General features: G+C 48.2%; 1 protein-coding gene across 2 annotated transcripts in view; it reads right to left on the bottom strand.

Annotated features, from left to right (window-relative positions):
* The window catches only part of PIP4K2A (phosphatidylinositol-5-phosphate 4-kinase type 2 alpha), a 154,405-nt gene that overhangs the window by 127,181 nt on the left and 5,259 nt on the right, over positions 1 to 21,965 (bottom strand). The gene's annotated exons all lie outside the window — the stretch shown is intronic.

The following is a 21,965-nucleotide window of genomic DNA, read 5'->3' on the forward strand; positions in this document are numbered from 1 at the left end:
GCCCTGCTCGTTCCTCAAAGCTCAAGAGCGCACACCCTGCCTCGATTCACTGGAGAACGCCAGCGACCTAAAAGCAAGCAAGCTACCCTGCTCTGGCCCTTCCATTCCTCGGCCAGTGTTTTATTTAACTGATAAGACACGTTATTGGTGGCATCGGTAAGGGCGCCCACTGGTCTCAACAAAGTGCTGACAACATGATTCGTCTTTTTACCTAAGAACAAGCGAGAGGAAGAGACGACAGTGTTGGTGGAGGTGGCAGCCGGGGGGTGGTGGGGGTGGGCAAGTTGATGAGAATGTGCAGCACCCCGGGGTCTCTCAAACACTCGGGGTGTTGGCTCTTTTGTGAATTCCCAATTCTGTCTCATTTGTGAGCTCCCAGGTCTCTATCGGGGAGGGCTGACCCCAGCAGCTGGGGGGCATGATGGCCACTGGCTGGCACATCTGCAAACACCAGCAGGACAACAGCCTGTGAGGGGTCCCGTGTGCAGTCTCTGCCCTGGAAACGAGGCCTTGTCGTCCCATGACATTGAACTTCTGGATCCTTCTGCCTTTTGCCCAGCAGAGGCCATCTCTGATACCAAAAAGAAGATGATTGCACAGTACAAATAAAAATGAAGATACTTTACATTGGATCAAGTCAATAAACTCATCCCACTCCACCACAGGTGCTGTAAGGGGGATGCTTGTATGCAAGGAAACCTTTCAAAGTTTGTAAAAACCTCGAAGGGTCAACGCTTTCCTTTGGTGTCTTACTATTATTCCAATTGTACATTTTTACTTCATTACGTATTTTTTAAATTATATTGTGGTAATTTTATTTTTTATGGATATAACATAAAAATTTGCCATTTTAACCGTTTTTAAGTGTACAATTCAGTGACATTCGCTACATTCTCAATGCTGTGCAAACATCACCACTATCTGTTTCCAGAATCTTTCATCACCACAAACAGAAACGGAACCCGTTAATAAATCCCCATTCTCTCCTCCCCAGCCCTGGTACCTGTGATCGACATTCTCCTCTACGAATCTGCCTGGTCCAGGTTTGTCATGTGTAAGTAGAATCACACCCGTCTGCCTATCTCATGTAGTGTGACGTCTTCAGGGTTCATCCACATTGCGGCAGGTACCAGACCCCCACTCCTCTTTATGGCTGAGTAATATTCCATCGTGCGGCTGGACCACACCCTGTCTGTCTAATCACCAGTCGATGGGCGACTGGGCTGCCGCCACCCTCTGGCTCTTAGAATATGTTCTGTAGGGTTTTGACACTCATTTCGCACGACTGACAGAGCACTTCAACCACCGTGAGGCACACCCAACAGGCCGTGTCACTGTCCTGGGGCTTCTGGAAGGGCACGGTCCCATGTCAGCAGAGCAGGGATGGGTGGAGGGCACGGGGGCCTGTGGGCAGAGCAGGTGTGATGCCAACTCCACGGCCCACGGGCGCCCACGCGGGTGTGATGCCAATTCCACCGCCCATGAGTGCCCATGTGGCCAAGCTGCTTATTCTCCCTGAGCTGTGTCTCTGCTGTGAAATGGGAAAAATAAACAAGGCGTCTCCTTGTCAGTGCAGCGTAAAGGCTGGGTGAGACGACGGAGCTGAGGGCCCTGTAACCGTAAAGCATTAAAGTTTATTACTTTATCATCCACGTTCCTCCGTTGCCATCGACCACTGCCTTCTCTCTGCTCAGTCCTGCAGGGTGTGATGGCATTGGCTTAGCCCATGCTTTGTCTTGGTTTTTAATCACTTCATCTTTCTTTAATCTCATTCCTTACATTAGAACCTCTCTCAGCCGCCTCTATTCGCCTCTCCTGGATCCCTTCCAGCTTTCCTAACAAACAGTGAACTAAATAAAATGCACACACACGAAGGATTTAAAATACATGATCTTGAGATATTTTCCTTAGATCTGTCTTCAAAGTGCCCAGCATTTCCTTCCCATTTTTGGCCACAAAACACAGCACATCAGCCAAATGCCCATTAAAGACAATCTGAATGATCTCTCTCTGAAATACAAACAAGAAGCTCAGAGCCCGACCTTTTACAGATGTAATTTAGAGTCCTTTTCCCTAAGTGCTTCGCCACGTATTTTCTGTACATTATTTAGTAGCCCACCCACTTTGATCTGTGGCAAACCCTCTTCCAGGTCCTTTCCCCCACTCTGCTGCTTTAATAGCTAGAAATGCTTAATATTCAAATGGAAATTTACATCTTTTCTATTTAAAAGCCAGTAATCAACACCTGTGATAACACTTAAACAGTAAGTGCCCTTTGCTCTCACAGCCAGGCCTCTACTTTTGCCAAGGGAAATGGTTTAAAAAAATTTTAAGTAGTGTCCCCCTCCACCTGCCCACAAAGGCTTACACCCAGTGTGTTTTGCAATTATTCTTTGAGCTGTACTTGTTTGCTTCATTATACTGTCTTGCATGTACAATATAGCTCACAATTTTAATAGGTTGTGTCCATGGGCTACACTTGTCCTCCTCATGTTTTCAGCCTCTATTGGAAGCATGCGCGCTATTGGAAAACACGAGGCTCCCTCCACCACGCAGCATCAGCTCAAGCTCCCCATCATCCGAAGGCCCGTGGCGTGGCCCCTAACGCGGGTCCCTTTGCAACTCCTTCTTGGCAGCACGGTCTCCCGCTAACAACTGGCAAGATGCCGCGGGCATGAGGGTGGGGGACCGTACATATTGGGCATGGACTAAGTTTCCTCCTGAAAACTTGCTCGGTCTATAGCCACTGCCGCCCAGCAGTCACCGCCTGGCCAAGCCACCAGAGGCCGTGCTCAGTGCCTCTAGAGCATCTCCTCGCCCGCCTGGCACGGCTGCCCCCTCAGCTCACCACGCCCAGCTGCTTAACTTTGCACTGTCAGCTCCCTGGGCAACTGTCCAGCCCAGTCAAGCAGCAGGTGAGTTAAGGATCATTCTTATATTTGTGGAAGAGATGCAGTGAACAAAAACTCGTCACCCATGACAATCTTGTCGTTTAACTTTAACGGTGACAGTGAGACCATGTATCGATATTTTTTTCAAGAATTCTAACGCTTACGTTTTCAATAGGACTTTTATTCTTAAAACGGTTCTGCTTTATTTTGAGAGTTTCAAAGTGATGGTATGACAATTGTAACTTACAAAGCGTAAGCGACTGTATTCACATGGTTTTAAGGGAAGTTTGATGAAGTGCTTGTGCACCCCCTTCACTGATTTTTTTTTTTAAAGCAATGTTTTCAATATTTGCTACCAGGTCACAGCCTCACTGTTAAGTCAGCGTTAGAATGGACTAAGACATTAGATTCAGAGCCTCCACTTCTCTAAACCCTACTATCAATGGTAATAAATTTTCAGATGAAAGGTGAATCATTAGGAAGAAAATTGTGTTTGTGAAGTTTTGTTCATGACAATCAAAGAAAAGCATCAGGGTTAAGAAGGTAAAAGCATCTAATCCTACTGGCCACGGGGTGTGGGGCCCCTGAGCACAGCAGAGCGGGGGTCAGGAGCTCTCAGCTCATCAACAAGGGTGCTGTGTAATATTCAGGTGTCAATCGTGTTGATTGTGATTTACTACTGATAATTAGTTTCCTAATAATTTGCTTTTCTGCAAGTTTGAGGCCAATTCTGCATGGTACTATTTGCCTTGCATTTCACTCATTCCTGAGTGGGGAGAGTGGGATCATCATGCACATACCCACAGACTGTACCCTGAACGTGACAGTCCGGCCATCTTGTCTACCATGCGGACGGAACCGAGGACACGAGCTGAACCAGCACAACCTTCGATAACTCCAGGGGCAGGTGACGCCTCCCGGGGCCACCAGAACTCCCAGACAGTCACTCCTCACCATCGACGGAAACCGAATTTCCCAGGAGTTTCCATGTCTTACATCCTAACTAGACCCCATCAATGGGGTGAGGGAGGGGGGTTCCCGTGAACCCCTGGATGCCTTTCAGAGTTCTGGAAGGTGCTTCAGGATGTATCAGAAAGTTCATTTTCTTCTTGGCAGTTATCCTAGGTTGAGAGGTGAATCCATCATTGGAGAAAGCAAGTTCTTCTTTTTGCTTTAATTTATGAGTACAGGAAAGGATGGTAAAGTCTAGGAACATTTCAATATTTTAAATTTCTTATGCTGACTCAGCTGATGACTGCACTTTAATTTTACATGTCCTGAAACACTTGAATCTCTTTCAGGGCCCCGTGGGGGCCCATTCTGGGTCCCGACCCACAGCCCACACGTGCTGACCTGCATGCAGGCAGGTGGACTGTACCGTTTCAACAGCTGAAATTCGTGGGAGTTAAACATGACATAAGTGGGGCTTATGATGTGCCCCACTAACTTACAGTTCATGAAAGCAAGAACATGTCAAATTATAAAAAAGGACGAAGGAGCAGCATCTTGGGATAATGTAGTCTCGGCTTACTTCAGATTTGAGAAAGAATATTCCACAGGTAAAATCGGCACTGAAACAGCAGGAGAACCTGAAGTGGGAACTAGAAGATCTCATCTGAAACAGCAAACAGGTCCTATTTCATTAGAGATGAATAAAAGGTCCACCAAAATGAAAATAATTCGAAAGATTTTTAAAGAAGAAAATTTCCTGAATACAAGAAGAAAACAATATGAATGGAAAAACCAGAAATTGACAACATAACACTGACTCATGAGAAAACAGGATTCTATACAGACTCAAAATGAAGAATTATATCTCCTAAGTCTGCACAGAGTTCCAGCAAAAAGTTAAGAAACTTTACAGGATTGACTGATAATCTTCAGTAGCATCGACAGCCTGTGTGGGGAAAACCACACCGTCTCTAAAAGCACAAAATGTTTTCAGACACAGAAGCTGTGATACCTGCAACAGTATCAGGGCTTTGATTCAGTTATATTAGCCCTGGTCACGGGGTTAATACTTAGGCTCTACTACAACAGAGCACTTTGCTTACTATTGGATTGACTAAAGGGTCATTCCAATCCCTGTAAGCTCCTTACATTTACACACACCAGGACCCGAGAGGAGGAGCTGGGGCTTGTTAAAGTTTACTGCACATCTTAAATGATCGAGCACAACAGAGACTCAGATTCCAGAAAGGAACTACTTGGAAATCTGTTTATCTATAACTTTAAAAACCCTGCCCCATCTTGTTTCTTCTTCCTTGGCAGGTTCTTCATCTCGGAGGTTTCACAGAACTGGGTCTGGCAGAACCCTTCCACTTGGGAGCCAGCTGTCCTCTCCCGTCCTCCTCCAGCCCCTGCCCCACAGACCGAGCTGACTCCCGAGCTCTCCCTTAGCGAAGGTGCCTACATCTAAAGGTGTTCTAGAAACCACTGCCCTGCAGCGTCACTAACCCCTGAGACGAAACAAACGAGCCATGCCAGAGGGAGACAGGGCTCCGGGGGAAATGCAAGCTGCACCTGAAGGTATGACCTTGCAATAAAATGGAACAGTACGCCACAAGCTAACAAAAGTGGAACAGTATGCTACAAGCTAACAAAGGTGAACAGTACGCTACAAGCCAACGAAAGCGGACAGTACGCTACAAGCCAAGGACGCAGAGCCAGTGCACCAACGGTGTGTGGAGGCCTTGCTGACGGCGCAAGCTCTCCTTTGGCAAGATTTTCACGCCAAGAATGATGGCTGGACAAAAGTGGATCCCTGTAAGCACATCACTGAATAAGGCCAGAGTTTGCTTACTCTTTTCAACACTTGAGCCCTGCAGAAAGAAAGAGAAGTAGTACAACTGCTTATCCTGAAAAAGCCTTTTATTCTAATTGTTTCTTTAAACTTGCATAAATCTCGACCTGACCAGCATTATACCATCATCGCCAACATACAACAGTAAGAGCAGCTAACATTTATGTAGCAACTGTTAAGTGTGTACTGAGCATTGTTTAATCTCCAAAACCACCCCGGGGGGAGGGAGAGAGGGACCCTACAACCTAGCTGCTAATCCTCTCCCACTGTTCAAAATGGGGGAACTGGGGCATAGAGAGGTTAGGTAACTTGCCCAAGGTCACACAGCTGGTAACTGGTAATAAGTGGTAGGGCCAGAATGTGAGCCCGTCAATCTGGCTCCTACATCCAGCCTCCAACCACTGTGCTGAGCCGCCTCCCATGTGCCTCCAATCCAGCATCGGTCACTTAAATCGTTTAAATCATTTAAATTATACCCTTCTTGGTAACAATCCAACTACAGTTATTTCTTCATTTTGAAACTATTTACGGTGCATGCGTTTCCAGGAATTGGAAGATTTAAAACAAAATTTTGGAAGATTTTAATTTCATGGTAGAAGAGAGGGACACAGAACTAAAGTTTCTCCTATTTCAAGAGAAATTTTCTTGAAGGAGCACAAACGACAAAGAAGGGGGAAGATCCCAAGGTTTCCTGACTAGCCTGCCCCACACGCTTTCGTTCTTCACGTCACTCTACCCTCATAACAAGGCGGCGAGAAACGCCAACCCCATTTTTCAGATGAGAAAGCTGAGCTTGGAAGGACCAGGGTTTGAAGCAGCCTGGCACCAATGTCCACCACGTTTTGTGATGCATTGTTGCCCTGAGCGTGAAATCGATATATGCCATTCCTCTAACCAAGGAGAAAAACTGGCCAAGGGACTCAATACAAACCCAGAGGCAGGGGGTACCGCCGGGCTGGGGGCCCTGGAGCCAGACCCTTACCCCTGAGCACACGTGACTCTGGGCAGTCCCCATGGACCCCCCAGCGAGGCAGAGTGCAGCTGGCATCCCCGTTTTGCAGACAAAAACCAGTCATTTTGCCGGAGCTTCTGTGTGGCTGGGTGGGGCCAGACACCCCATTTTACCCAATTACAGCTCCGGACAATGGTAGGACTTGGCAGAGTCCACAGTCCCCCCATCCTTATCACCCTTTCCCCAGTACCTACATGTCTCCCAGGATCTTAAAGCTCAAAATCCTACTGTGCTTTTCTCTATCCATCATTCTTTCCTCCATATCTCTATGTGAGAGACCCAGATTACTCTTATTCTCTCTCTCCCCTCCTCTCAGAATTCCCGATCACCCCAGTACACTTCATTGTAGACACATCTTCATGCAAAAAGTGAGTTGGTTTTACATTTTTCTCCAGAAAGACGTTCTCACAACATTTTTGGTTTAATTGTATAGCTCATTTTATTCCTTACTCTTCATCATGGGAAAAGAGCACTTACACCATCACTTGTGTAAAACAGGGATCCTGTAACACTTTAAAAGGCTCCTTTTCCACGTGGACCCCACCCGGCTCCACGAAGGGCGAGGTGGCCCTGTCCACGTGGCTGCATCGCGGGGCCACCCCGCTGCTCCCAGCTGTGGGCTCCTGGGCTGTCTCCAGCACCTTCCGGCCAGGAGGAGCGATGAGAGCACCTGAGAACTGTGGGGCAGACTCCACCATCGTCGTCACCGTCATCCTGGACCGTGAGCCAGAGTCAGGACATCACCCGGGGGCTGCCGACAGTGGGCTGGGCTCCCCTGGGACATGGCGGGGGCTGACTTCAGCTTCTCCTCGGCTTGGTGGGTGCTGGGTATCTCCTGCTGTGAACCTCATCCTCCATCTCTCCAGAGTAGAGGCTGGGGGCTGCCAGCGAGCAGCACCTTTGAGAAGGTGATAAAACAGGTGCGTGGGAAGGGACCAGCCTGCCGTGAGCTGCCTCAGGTGAGGTGGGCCCTTCCTCAGTAAGGTGCGTCCACGGCCGGGTCCTCGCCGCCAACACACCGAGGCACCTGCCGGGCAGAGCACCGGTCCTCAAGGCACCTGAGGGTCACCTCAATCTGTCCCCAAAACAACCAGAAAACCTCCTCAAAAGCATCACGTATCCAAGTGCTCCCTCTGGATAAAGCCAGATTAGGGGACAGCCGTGCACCTGAGCTGTCCCCCAAGCCCCCGGGGCCCCCCTCTGCCCTCGACTGTCACAGAACTCAATAATAAATAGGCACATCTGGTAACTGCGGTCTGCTTTGATCTATTGGGGGCATTCATTATGTTGTTCAAATTTCCCTCCGAACCAGGGAGTGAACACAAACCAGTCACACCCCAGCCCTGTCCCAGCTGCTGAGAAACTCAGCCCCAAGCTCCGAGTGCCTTAACCAGGATTGTGCAAAATTTTATGTTAAATATGTATTTCTCTCCCCCTCTTTACAACTTGGTATTTGTACCCTGATGGGTTATTTGTTTTATTTTATCTACACTTTCATCATTAAACATTTCACAAGCTTTCCCAGAGCCGGCGGTTATTAGGATTTCATCATCACTGAATGAGCCAAGAGTGATTCTGTGTCTTGATTCACTTAGAAGGCAACTCCTCAGGAAATGAGAGTCTATTTATAAGCATCTTCACATTTCAGGAATAGCTAGACTACACATGTGTTTATGACAATATAAAGCAGGGAGGAAGAGAGAAAACTAAAGATGACTTCAAGGCCATATGCTTGGCAGGCAAGGAACAGAGCAGAGATCTGAGGAGGAACTTGTCATCAGGAAGTCAGGTATCAGCGGGTCCGCGGAGGCACAGCTGGGCAGCTGCTGTCCCAGGCTGCCCACGGGGAGCTGACCCACGGGGCCAGCCCGGATGCAGAGAAGGGATGTGTGTTTAGGCCCCCACTCGACTGTTGTGTGTGCTCTCTTCCCCGCACCTCAATTTTCTCAGCTTTAAAATGAGGGAGCTGGAAAAAATCAAGTCACAAGTACCATTGGTTCTACCATTTTGTGACTTGTGAGACAGAATCCAAGAAACGAAGAGAGCTTGAAGGAAGAGGGTTCCATCTAGAGCCACCTCTCCTTCATTTACAACCGAACCCAAAGAACCTCCTCAGGTGGGGTGGGGTATCCATGGGGGATGTGGGGGAGCAAGACGGTCCATGGGGGTGGGAGGAGGCCGTCAGGATCTCCACTGAGGGTCGTTTTTCCCATATCAACACTGCACACTCCGGGTTGCATGTGACTCCCAAGATATGGGGGACAGCAGGGACCCCCTCATCTGTGTGGTATGAAAATGGAGCCTTGGACAGTGAGGCAGGGAGTGGCCCAGGGACAGCTGTACCACACGGGGGTTCTCTATTTATCTCAGAAATAAGCAAAGCACATAAAAGTGCTGTCTTAAGGATGACTAACACATTTTTCTTTTACGTGAATACAGATGATCCATATTCCCTGACCTAGCTGGTGATCGCAGAGGCTGTCAGGGATACACTACCCAACGGATGACTGTTTTTCATGAGCTTGTCAGTCCCTGAAGGTAGAGATGAGGTGTTCACAAGTGCAAGGAAAATACTGCTTTTTTTTTAAAGAAATTTGTACAATGGAGCGAGCATTGTGACGAGAGATGTGCTTTGTACCTTGCAGAGAACTCAGAAACACTTTTCTAACCTGTTTTGAAATGTTAAACGAATTTAAAAAGTCTTTTTTCTTTTGAATCCCCCCATCCTTATCAATATAAATGCCAACACATTTTGTAGGAAAATAGAAGCTACCAGCCAAATGTTAACCAAAACCTTTGCACAACTGGTGGAGGGTTTGAAGATGAGAATCACTAGTGAATAAACACAGCCAAAGCATCCCTTCATCCATTTGGATCAATTTACCTCTAGGAGGCAACTTTTCCAGTTATGCGTTTCAGAGAAGCTGAGGATTCTAAAGTGGAATGGAGAAGAGACTGGGAGAATCGGAGCCGGTTGCGGGGGCTGCCTTATGCACCTGGACCTGCCTGGTCAGTGAGGGAGCCGGACCCCAATCCCAGAGGCCAGGCCCCGCAAGCCACCCACTGGGGAACCTTCTTTACCGAACTGCCTAAAATTCCTCTAAACAGATTTATAGAGGTTAAAAGCACACATTGCAAAAAATGTAAAGAAAACGGTATCTTTTTATTCCAATCTTTGCTGTTTGATAGGTTCAATTTGGAAATACTCAAAGCAGGCAACGTGGCAAAGAAGCTTTCACACACATTGCAACATGTACCGAGGGCCTTAAAGTGCTCTTACCCTCCGACCAAGTAAGTCCCCAGCAGGAAGCCTGCCTAAGGAAATCACCCAGAATACGAAAAGGTTTTATACTGGGAGATGTTGAAAGCAGCATTATTTTAACTAGGAAACAACTGGAACCAATGTAGACAGACTATTAAAACTTATTAGACTATGATGTACCATTAAAAAGTATCATTGTGGAGAATATATAATACATGAGCAAACATATGGACCAGATAATGAGAAAAAAAACATTATTGATTTGGAAAAATATATATAATGGAAAGAAAGACACCCAAATTTTAATATTAGTTGCTTCTGGGTAGAAGGAGTATGGCAATTTTTCTCTACATTTGTGTTTATCTTCCAAGTTTTTCATATATCCCTCTGTAATTATTACAATTTATATTCCATTGAAACCATGACTGTTTCTAGTTCAGCCAAATAAACTCGAGGAGAAAGAAGTTTAACATAATGCATAATAAAATTCTTGATTACTGACTGGATTGAAGTTTCACTGGCATTTTTAAAATTTGTAAATACCGATAACAAAACTGCAAGAGAAGTCAAAGGCTGTCCCAGCCTTCACCTGCCCTCTATTTTTTTCCTGTAAAATGTTTCTTAAGTTGGCCCCTGTCCTCAGTGTGCCAAAACCAAGTGCCTTGTGGGTTTGGGAGAACTGTTTCTGAGCCGTCTTTTCCGTGCCAGGGCGTTGGAACCCTGCATCCGTGCCCAGGCAGAGCCTGCTTTGAGTGGAGGTGCTCCAAACGCTTCTCTGGAACTTGGCTGTTTCCAGGGGTAACATTTTCCACGTCCTAGTTCGCAGTAGAAGCCTGAGGTCTGGGGGCTCCGAGGGAGGGGTGGGTGACAAGAAAGCGCCTCTCACCGTCCCGCGCACAGACCTCGGGCAGACGCTGAGAAAGGTGGCGGCAATCGAAGGACAGAGAGGGGGACGGGAGCCTTCAGAGCACGGCCAGGTGAGGGGTCAGGACAGACCTGGGGGCGGGGAAAGCCCAGGTGGGGGGGGCATGGAGAAAATCCAGGGGGGCCCGAAAGAGCGAAGCATCTGCTTGTTTGGAGAGGTCCTCAGCGTTTTCGACATGGGCTGCTCCCCAGCAGAGCTCGGCCACACTCACACCTGCTGTCCCCGAGAAGCCGGCGGCTGCCACGGCAGAGCACCTGCGGGCTCCCAGGGGCCTCCAGAGTCCTCGGAAAGGCAAGTGTTTCTGTTACAAGAAAACGCGCGTGTTCCTGAAAGACCTGAAGTTCCGCACAAGCACACACTAACACCAGATTTTTGGCAGACCCCTCGCAGCCTATGGCACTCTCTCAGCAGGACAAGGAAACAAAGACGACGAGCCTAAAAAGAGCACATATCCATTTTTTAAATTGTTCAATTCCCCATAAACACAGAATCTTACAGTAAATACTGGGACTTTATCTTAAAAAATACAAAGGTGAAGAGCACTTGATAGAAGAGACGGAAGGAGGGACTGAGCTTCTGAGTTACACAGATGAGGACAACACACACAGACAACACGCACAAAAGCTGGACAACACGCATGAGACAAGATGCACAGAGACTGGACAACACGCACAAAGGCTGGACAACACACACAGGACAATGTGCGCAAAGACCGGAGAGAGCCATGAAATCAGTCCTTCCGAGAGAGCACGCGGCCACCCGGGTGGAGGGAGGGAAGGGGGCATGTGATGGTGCTGCTTTCCCGCCAGCTCTGCTGCCTTCGCTGAGGAAGTGCCCCCTGCACCCGCCGCTGCTCCTGGAAGGCACTGAGTAGGAACATGCTCGGGGAAAATCGTGCACGGACGAGCTCCTGCATCATTCACCAATGTCCCCACTGACCAGCGTGGCATAACCTGATTTGCACTTCAGCCATATGGGTGTAGCGAAGAGACGGTGTAATTGCACATTTTCCAAGGCAGATTCCAATGGTAGGGGAGGATGCTCTCAAGTGTGGTTCTTGTCTTTTGTGCAGCCTGAACAGCCCCGGAAAGCCTCCACAGAGGGTGCCCAGCCCCGGCCCTGTGGTGATGGGTGGGTGGCAGCTCTGACCTGTGTCTCCCTGCCCTGGCCGTCCACCTCTGTGCGGGTTAGGGGTACGCCACCGAGGTCACTCCTGGCGTGACTAATCTGAATGCTTTCCTGAAAGTCCAGGTTGTACTTACAAACACAGCAACTCTGAGCTCCAAGCGCAGGGTGTCCGGCACCTGGCAGGTGTGATTCCGATTCTGACCGAGATGAAGGAAAACAGCAGCATTTAAAGGGGGCTCTGTGAGGGGCGTAAGTGCATGAAACCATAAAGACAGAACACGGGAAGGACAATGGCCAGGAAGACGGTCCGGGCCCCTGAAAAGGCCAAGTGCCCTCGATGCTTGTTTGCCGGTGTGGGCTCTTTCCTCCCCCGGACCCTGTGCCCCTAGCTTCTTTGTCGGGTTCATTCCGACCCACCCTTGGAGATCTAACTCTGATACCGGGAATCTCCCAGAGCAGCTTATTCCTCCTCTGTGCGTCTCTCCCGGTGTCCATCCCCAAGATCCCGAGGGGGTCTGGGCCTGACAGCAGCCACAGCCCATCGGGTGGGATGCCTGGCAGCCCAGCCCCCTCAGGACGCCTGCTCCTCCAGCCACAGCCAGGTGGATCCCTCACTCTTTGCAATCCGAAACTGGGGTTCAGAGCAGCTGATCGCTCTCTGAATGTATCTGGAACTGGGGGGCAAATAAGCTTTGGTGCCATGGGAAAAAGCCAGCGTTCTTAGAGAAGAGGTTCACAGAGGGTCGTGGGAGCCTGGAGACCCCGCTGCCCTGGGAGAAGGGAGACGGGGACCACTCTGGACTTGACCCCGTGACCCCGCTTAGGCTCCTGGGCTGCCCCGATGCCCCGCCCTTCTCGGCCCTCAGCCGATCTGACCTGGGTTCCTGTCACAGGCCCCGAATGAGGCACTTCTGCTTGTCCACCAATTTGCCACCTTGTCTACATAATCACCTGCTACCTCCTTTCCCAGTAGGACTGTAACAGGCGAGGTTCTTTGTATTTCTTTTCTCTAAGACGTGTGTACTATCTAATATGTAGCAAATTTGCTGGATGAATAAAAGGTCTTATTTGAAAGATCTGTTTAAGAATAGTCTTTGCGGAGGTAATGAAAATGCTTCTCTTTGCACATGAATACAAAGCTTCAAATCAGTTACGAGAAGACCTGTGCTTTAAGTTGTCCTATATTGGTGATGGATTTGTGCTGACAAACTCCATATCCCTCTTTTAATAAACAACCCAGCCATAGGACAGCTAGCTTGGGTTGAAGGTGAGGGCTCTTAAAATTTAGGGGAATGAATATTGAAGTATACTGAAATATACATACAAGATCTTATGCCCAAGATTGTCCAGTACGGTTTCAAGTAATTTTGGCCTTTTCAACACAGATTATTTGTTGAAAATAACTGTGACTTTTTAATAGTCACTTGCAGGAATTTTCATATAAATATATGTACACACACACACAACCTGATATAACATCACATGTCCAATTTTTTTAAAAAATGAGCAAACTATAGCATATATAAATGAAAAGCTGATTTTTCAGGTAGGTACAGGCCTTATAAAATACTACATGCAACTCTGGATTTCATCAGCTAAAAGGGATGCATAAAGTATATTTAAAGGGTTGGAAGATAGAAAAATCATACCTACAGAAACCAAGATTCATTCTGTCCATGGACTTGGGAGGTGAAGGGTAACATAATGGTCCTTTTCCTAAAGTAAGGGCCATTAAATGACGGGGTTGGCAGGGAACCAGGCTGAAATACCACGACAAGAGACAAGACCCTAACATGATGAGGCTCAGCTTGACTTTTAAGATTCTTTTCAAAAAGTAAAGATTTTCCGCAGCAGTAAGAAGGAACGAGGTCATGAAACATATGACAACATGGATGACCCTGAAGACATAATGCTGAGCGAAATAAGCCAGGCACAAAAAGAGAGATGCTGTATGTTACCACTAATGTGAACACTGTGAAAAATGTAAAATAAATGTTTTATATTGTAGAATGTAGGGGACCGAGCGATAGACAGCAATTAGTGAAGGGAGAACGATAATCTAATAAGACAGGTAAGTTATAGAGGGTAAACTTAATGTTCTGGGAATGCTCAGGAATGACTATTAATTTGTGGGGGGTATGGTAGGAACAAGTTGGCAGCAATGAAGTTATTTTAGGTTAATTGCTTTTCTTATTCCTTTATTTGGTTATAGTTTGTTTATTTTCTTGGGGTAGGTTAGGAACATGTTAGAAGCAACGTAGTTATTTTAGATTAGTTGTTTTTCTTATTCCTTTGTTCAGTTATGGTTTGTTAATTTCCTTGGAGTATGGGAGGAACGTGTTAGAAGCAATGCAGTTATCTTAGGTTACAGTTTTTTCTTATTCCCTTTGTTTTGGTTTTATTTGACATGTCAGTTTTTTTCATTGTTTGTTTTTCAATTTTTTGATGAAGTTAAAACAGAAACAATGAATGAGTGTTTAAAAAATAAATAAGTAAATGAACCATGGGGGGAGGAGGGGAATGGAATGTTTTGGATGTTCTTTTTTATTTTAATTTTGTTTTATGTTTTGGAGTAATGAAAATGTTCAAATATTGATTGTGGTGATGAATGCACAACTATATGATGATACTATGAACAACTGATTGTATACTTTGGAGGATTTATGTTAGGTGACTATATCTCAAAACAACTGCATTGAAAAAAAAAGAAGGTATACGTAGTAAGCCTGAACAACTGACAGATTAACTCAAGCCCCAGACAAGTTTAAGGCATCCAGTCCCCTCCCTGTACTTCCATGTTCTCTGTCTGCCCCTCTTTTACCCCCTCACTAAGATCAAACATCTCATTAAAGTAATGGTTGATTCCAGATAGTGTCTCTCAATTGTAAACCATAAATGAGTGTGCCAGGTTTTAGAATTACTGATTTTCCTTAGTAAGCACAGTTGTGTAAGGCAACCACAACCCAAGGACACTTGTTTCATGGGATGTTAAAAGGTTTCCAGAGTCAAATAAATTTGAGAAATACCTAAAAAAAAAAAAAAGTAAAGGTTTTAGAGGAAAATGAAATGAGTTCATAGAAGATCAAAGTATTTTAAATCAAAATCTCCAGTCTTTGGGGCCTACTGCTGAAATCTAGTAGTCAACACAGATGGTTATAAAGCTGGAGATTCTATCCTGGCCAGTCGGTCAGCTTTAGAGACAGGAAAACTTCCATGCAAGCAGCATTCCTAATTTCTGCAGACATTGTACACAAGCACACAAGAAGCTGCAGAACAGTCGGGAATCGCATAAGGGTTATCACAGACTGCCGCCACTGTGGCAAAAGTTCCAGGTAGAACCTTTACTATGAAAAATAACACTTTTTACAAAATGAGGTACCAGTTAAAGCTAGACCATTAAAGCACAACTCAGGATCTATTTAGATCGGTGACAGGAAATGCTGTGTTGATCTATAAACGGTAACATTTGTGAAAATTTCACAATAGGAAATATGATAATTTCCACATATTAGTCATACAAGTGCAGAGAATACAGACTCATTTTATGCACCAGCCCAAAAGATAACAATAATGTTAAGGGAGAGTATGACGAGTGAGACTATTTAGGTTCCCAAAGCAGAATGCTGGGGTCACCTTCAGGTCCTTCCCCTCCATTCTCTGACACCTTTGGTCGACTTCTGAAACGTCTCTTGGGCACATCTTGCTTTTTGCTACCAGGGCCCCAGAGCTCAGCCCCCCTCACCTCCTGCCCAGCTGACAGCAAAGCTTCCTTAGAGCCTCCAGGCCTGTCCCACTTGCTCCCCTCGCTGATCCAACCTCGGGGCACCCCAGAATCACCCACTACCATGGGGATTTGGCTTGTCACAGCCTTGCCAAGAAACTTCGAGGGGTGATTTCCACTTCTGTCCACAGACTGGAACTAAGTTATTCAGATCGACTCTGCCACTGAAAACTAACCACCCTGAATATTTGTTGAAACACCTTCTTCAAGGCATCTGAGAGTTGAAGAGGTGGGAGATTTTATCTCACCAAAACCTCACTGGAAGCTGGGGTAAGAGCAGCAGGCTAATCGTGGAAGCCACTTCAACACAGAGGGCTGTGCACAACTTGGCACCCAACTGAATTTCAGAGTTGAAGGCCACGTGGCTTGAGAGGAAGTCACAGCCACCTACGGTGGGGAGTCTAATAGGAAACCTTTCTCCATAAGACTAGGATCCAAAAGGGTTACACCCTCAAGGTAACAGTGAACCAAAAATAAACCCATCGCATCCTCAGGGGACTGCAGCCCAAATTTCTATCACCATGAGGTCCAAAACATTCCAAGCTGTGAATTTAAAATGGTTGTGCTCTGTAGCATCCCTGGGTACCTTGAGAAAAAAGATAAGTCCTCCTTGGAGGTACACGCCTTCACCCCAAGACTCAGAGATTCCTCCCCTATAATTTTCCAAGGAAAATGAGCAGCTCACAGCCAAAAATAACCAAGCATACATGGGAACAAGGCACCATAAATAAGAACCCACAGAAACAAGACACAGTAGCAAAGACCCACAAAGATTTAAGATACTGGAGTTATCACTAATCTTAAAATATTTAAGAACGCCTGAATTTAATTTTCAGCACACTTCAGAATATTAGAATTTTGGGGGGCATGCTGAAGCCATTGAAAGACTCAAAGTACACTGAACAAATCAGAAATAACATGCAGTGCAGTATTCCATAGAATAAAGTCTGATTGTTTAGAAATGCATCCATGTCTTCACAAAATTCATTCGCTAGCCCTTCAACATTCTGCTGTTGTATGAGAGAAGCTGTTTCCTCTCTGAGACTTCTGTTGTGTTCACGAGGCAAAGTTCTCGCACGCCACTGTAAACAGCAGCTCTTTCTTTGGCTTGTGGTTACACCACACCTCTTATCACCAACTTGCAGCAAGTTTTTCTCCCACTCTCTAAGGCACTGTACAACCCACTCAGCAAAACGCTCTAAAAATTGTGCTCCATCAGAGCAAAAACAAAGTTTACACGTCACTGGAAATTTAACGTGGGAGGAGGCACAGCGGACCACCTGGGCACTAGTGGCCCACAGTGGAGTCACAACTCATCTCATTCACACAACAGTATTTACTGGAATCTTCACAAAGGTGTGTCCTAGGTGTGGCCGCCCGGCAGTGAGGAGGACGAGGCCTCAGCAGCTGTGCATCGCACATACATAAAAACCTCCTTTCAGACCGTGTCAAGTGTCATGGAGCAAATGAAGCAAAGTAACAGGATAGTGAAGGGGCTACTTCAGATGAGAGCAACCTTTAGCTGATGAGGCTAAAATGACCAGCAGGAACCAGCACTTAAGGCTCTGAGGGAAGAATATTCCGGAAAAAAGAGAAAAGCAAACGCAGAAGCTTTGTGGCCGTGCTAAGCTTGGCCTGGGCGTGTTTACGGACAGAGGGCGGCCAGGGTGCAGGAGAACAGATGAGGACGAGGGGGAGCAGGTCCTGGGAGAGAGTTCAGGTTTGATGCTGAAATCCATGGGGAGCCTTGGAAGGTTTTAAGTGTGGGAGTGACAGGATGTCGCTTACATGTCAGAAAATTCACCTGCCCCTGCTGTAGGGGCTGTGGACTGAAAGGGGCAAGTGAGTGCAGGGGACCAACTGCTAGGCTACCGAAGCGTTGCAGAGGAAGGGGTTTTAAACAGGGCAATAAGACTTGGGGTTCAAAATGGGCTTTGCGGGGGAAAGGAGAGACATCGAGTCTGGCTCCTGGTTTCCGATGTGAGCGCCTGGGCAGATGGCGGCCCCCTTACTGAGAGAAACTGAGTCAGGGCAGGGGTTGGTGGGGTGGGGTGGAAAGGAAGAGCCCTGGTTGGGAGGAGGCAGAGCTACCTGTCCAAATTCGAGTGAAGACATCGGGTAAGAAGCTGCAGACAGGTGGGCTGTAGCACCCAGGAGGGAAGGCACGGGCTGCAGAAACAGGTTTTCAATCACCAGCATGAAATGGCATCAAAAGCCCTGGGACGAGATAAGATCCTGTGGGTAAAAAAAATGTAGGCCTAGAGATGAGCTCTGGATGGCGTCCTGGGGTCATTCCAACAGGTGGGGGGACAGAGGAGGGGCTGGACAGGGAGGTGCAGGACAGGAGGCCGGCAAGGAGAAAGAAAACAGGGAGGGTCCCCAAAAAGGGGAATCCTGAATTCCAAACCAGAGAGGTTCCTGATGATGCCGAGGACAGCAGTCGCCCGGGAGAGGTGGGGGGTGCTTGACTGGGGTCCGTTCAGGTGACGGGGGACAGCGGCTATGGACAGTGGATACGGCATCTTTAGACGAGGCTTCTCAAATGTGCTGTAAGGGGGTGCTGAGAAAGAGCGGACGCTGAAGTGAGTGACGTGCTGTTGCTCCTGTTTATTCTGTTTTTAAGACGGGGGGTCTCAGAAAGTGCTGCCGTGATGGAATGTTCTGGATCTGCACTGTCCACTTTGGTAGCTGCTAACCACACGTGGCTCCTGAGTGCTTGATAAGAGAAAGTGAAGCTTAAATTTTATTTAATTTTAACTGAAATCTGAACAGCCATGCCTGGCTGGGAGCGTCCACGCTGGATCGGGCAGCCCCTCGGAAGCCTGCAGGCTCGGCTGGTCCTAAACAGGAGCTGGGGTGCCGGGTAGGGCGGAGCTGGGGGCTTCTGTTTGTCCGTGGCTTTTGGAACCAGAAAATCAGCCGGAGGGGGGGGCACTAGCCGGAGGTTTAAGAAGAGGGAAAAGGAGAGAAATAGGTTCAGAAAGCAGGAAAGAGAACACACTATGGGGAGAGCAAGATCTCAGGGCTGAGGGCTGTTTGGGCCCCAGGGTGAATTCTGAAGGGACCTTTGTCACCACAGCTGTTGGTTTTTCTCTGCAAACATCAGCCACTGGGTCCTTCCAACCTGGCCTTGGGCTACCTTTTCAACCATCTCCTGATGTCCCCCATCGTCTACCTCGGTATTTTTCTATCTTCCTGGCTGTGGAAACTTTTTTCCCTGTGCATGTTGTTTTCAGTGCCTCAACTCAAAACAGAAAATGATAACAAGGACATACACAGGTTGTTCTGGCTGACGCCGAGGTTGGGGCTAAAGTTCCACTGGCTCAGGACCCCTCTCCTGGCTTCTGAGGCCCACCAAAGACCCCCAAGTCTCCACGGAACACAGAGGGAAAGCCGTGCCTGGTTCAAGCGTGAATGTGCTCATGAATCCCCATCTGTGGAAGGAGGGGGCGCATGAGGCCCGAGGCCCAGTGTCTCCACTGGGTGCCTGGGCCGGAGCCTCCCCTCCGTGGCCCACCCTGAGCAGAAGGCCCCTGGCCCAGGCCTGTCTGCCTACACACAGGTGTCCTCTCTGCTCTGTAGCTGGTGGTGTCCCCGTGGCCTCCGACGCCCTGCCCGACCTTCCCCAGCTAGGAGGCTGCACCCTCAGGTCCCCCTCACAGTTCCCACCTTGTCTTTTCTCCACGTCCCGGGGGGAGTTCATCACGACCAAGACCACTGGGGCCCCACCTCCACCTCTTTCCCCCTTTCCGTCTGCCCCAGACACGCTGGCTTCCTGGCACTCCCCCAACATGCCGAGCAAGCGCCCGTCTCAGGGTCTCAGGCTCCTTGCACGAGCGTTTCCTCTGCCTGGGACCCTCCCCCGCAGGTGTCCACATGGCCGAGCCTCCCTCCTTCCCACCTTCTCAAACGGCACCTTCCCAATAGGCTCGCATCAGTCAGGGGCCTCCAGGGAAACAGAACCAACTGGGGATGCGGATGGGTATCTCAGGGGATTTACCATAAGGAATTGGATCATGCCACTGTGGGAGCTGGCAAGTCTGAATTCCACAGGGCTGGCCGGAGGCTGGGAATTCCAGAAGAGGGAGTGAGGCTGAAGTCTTGATTCTGAATTGCATAGGCTGGAACCCCAGGAGCAGTGGAAGGGGCAGACTTGAGGACACAACTCCTTCTTCCCAGAGCCTCAGCTCCGGCGGCCTGACAGGCCCACATCCAATCCTCTCCTCCAGGCAGGCTGTGGGATCTGTGCATTCCCTCGAGGAAATTCCTCCAGGGCAACAGCCAGGCCGGTGCCTGGCCAAACAACTGCACACCGATGCCCGGCCAACTCACCCAGGGAAAGAAGCCGTCACAGCCTACACTGGCTCACCTCAGCCGACACTCCCACCCAGCACCGACATGCTGGTGTCAACACGTGTCTGTCTCCCTTCAGTCCTGAGCCACCGGAGGGCAGGGGCTGCATCCTACTCATTTTGCATCCCAAATATTTGGGACAGTGTCTTTTATGTTAAAAACAAAACAAAACGCAAAACAGTGAAATATCAATAGCTGGCACAACTTGCAATTAGCAAATCCAAATTAGAGTTTTTGACACACTAGCCAAGGCATTAAAGATACAGGAAAGAAAAATATAGCAAAATAGTTACAGAAAACAAAGCAAAGGCAAGATAAAAATTTTGACATGCTAATTCATCACGCAAAAGACGTCAAGTGCAACAGTGACTACACCAGGAAAATACAGCCGCAACACTTCTAACATGCCCCTGATGACGCTGCTAGCAGCTAACATCTACTAAGAACTCACCATGTGCCATGAACTGGTTAAAGACCTTACAACTACTGGTTAACCCACATAACAACCCCATGGAGGAGGCGAGATTGTTTTATAAGCAAAGAAATGAGAAACAGAGAGGCCGAGTAACTGTTTCAAGGTCACACAGCGAAACCAGTGAGGCTCCAAAGCCCGGCTCCCAGCCACTGGGGACAGGGCAATGACAGGGACTTCCATGGAATTCACAGGCTCATCTGTAGGTGGCCTACTGCTTTAGAACTCCCTGCAGCACGCTTCATCAATAAATCCTGTATCTGCTTTCTTCCAACATGTTTTGATTATAAGCCACGGTTTTCTTTCCATAAGGAGAAAAAATTGTCCTCAAACATATGACCATATGCATAACTCTGTCCACGCACAGCTTTTGAGACCAAGGGAAGGAAAAGATCTCCAGGACCCGGGCCCACGTGGTCGGCACGGCTGGCGGATGTGACTTGAGTCCCAGCTCCCCACAGGTGGGACCGTGAGCTGGGAGGTCAGGATTCCTGCCGGGCAAGCTCCCACCATGTAGTGGTGGCCCCCCATTTCCACCCCACTCCACCCCCACCTTATTCCCGCAAAGGTCCTTGAACGGTCCCACGGGCTGCACAAGTGGTCCGTGGAGCAAATTCAGGACCTGTGAACCTGGCAGGATATATCCGGTGCATTTTCATTTATTCACTTAAAAGCATTATTCTGAGAAGGGGCTCCTAGCCTTTGCTGGACTGGCACACAAAGGGAAGGAAGGGCAGAGAGAGGGGATGCATGGAAATAAGCGGTCCAGGAAGGGGGACTGGAGGAGATGAGAATGGAAAGGAAGAGACAGAGAGAGGCAAGGAAAACACATAGGTTTTCCTAAATAAACTGGCATCCTTCTAACCTTCGAGAAAAAGATGCTGTTGCCACATCCCCTTGTTCACTCCTTACATCTTCGTGTGCACCTTCCCCATCACTTGCTCCCCAACAAAGCGCAGCCCATGCAGGTCCATCCAGCTTTGCAGAGCACCTCCCGGGGCTGCCCCCCTGCTAGGATCCTCTTGCATCCTGCTGCGTCATCCTCTGCCCCTTCCCACAAAGCCAAGGGCTCCTCCAGTGTCCCAACTTCACCCTCTGAGACTAATTTGCTCCCGTGGCTTCAAGGACCATTTCTGCACGGCCAACACCCAGCTCTCTCTCCCAGCCCTCACTTGCTCCTGAGCTGGAAGCCCATCTTTCCAGGACCCCACAAGGGCATTTCCACTTGAATACCCACCATCACTTGCAATTCAGTGTTTCTTAAATCAACAAAATGTTTATCCCTTTCCAACTTCACCTTGATGATTCTGTCTCCCAGCTTTCTTGATTTTATCACAG

Source organism: Choloepus didactylus, chromosome 5 (assembly GCF_015220235.1).
Source record: "Choloepus didactylus isolate mChoDid1 chromosome 5, mChoDid1.pri, whole genome shotgun sequence".
Classification (NCBI taxonomy): domain Eukaryota; kingdom Metazoa; phylum Chordata; class Mammalia; order Pilosa; family Megalonychidae; genus Choloepus; species Choloepus didactylus.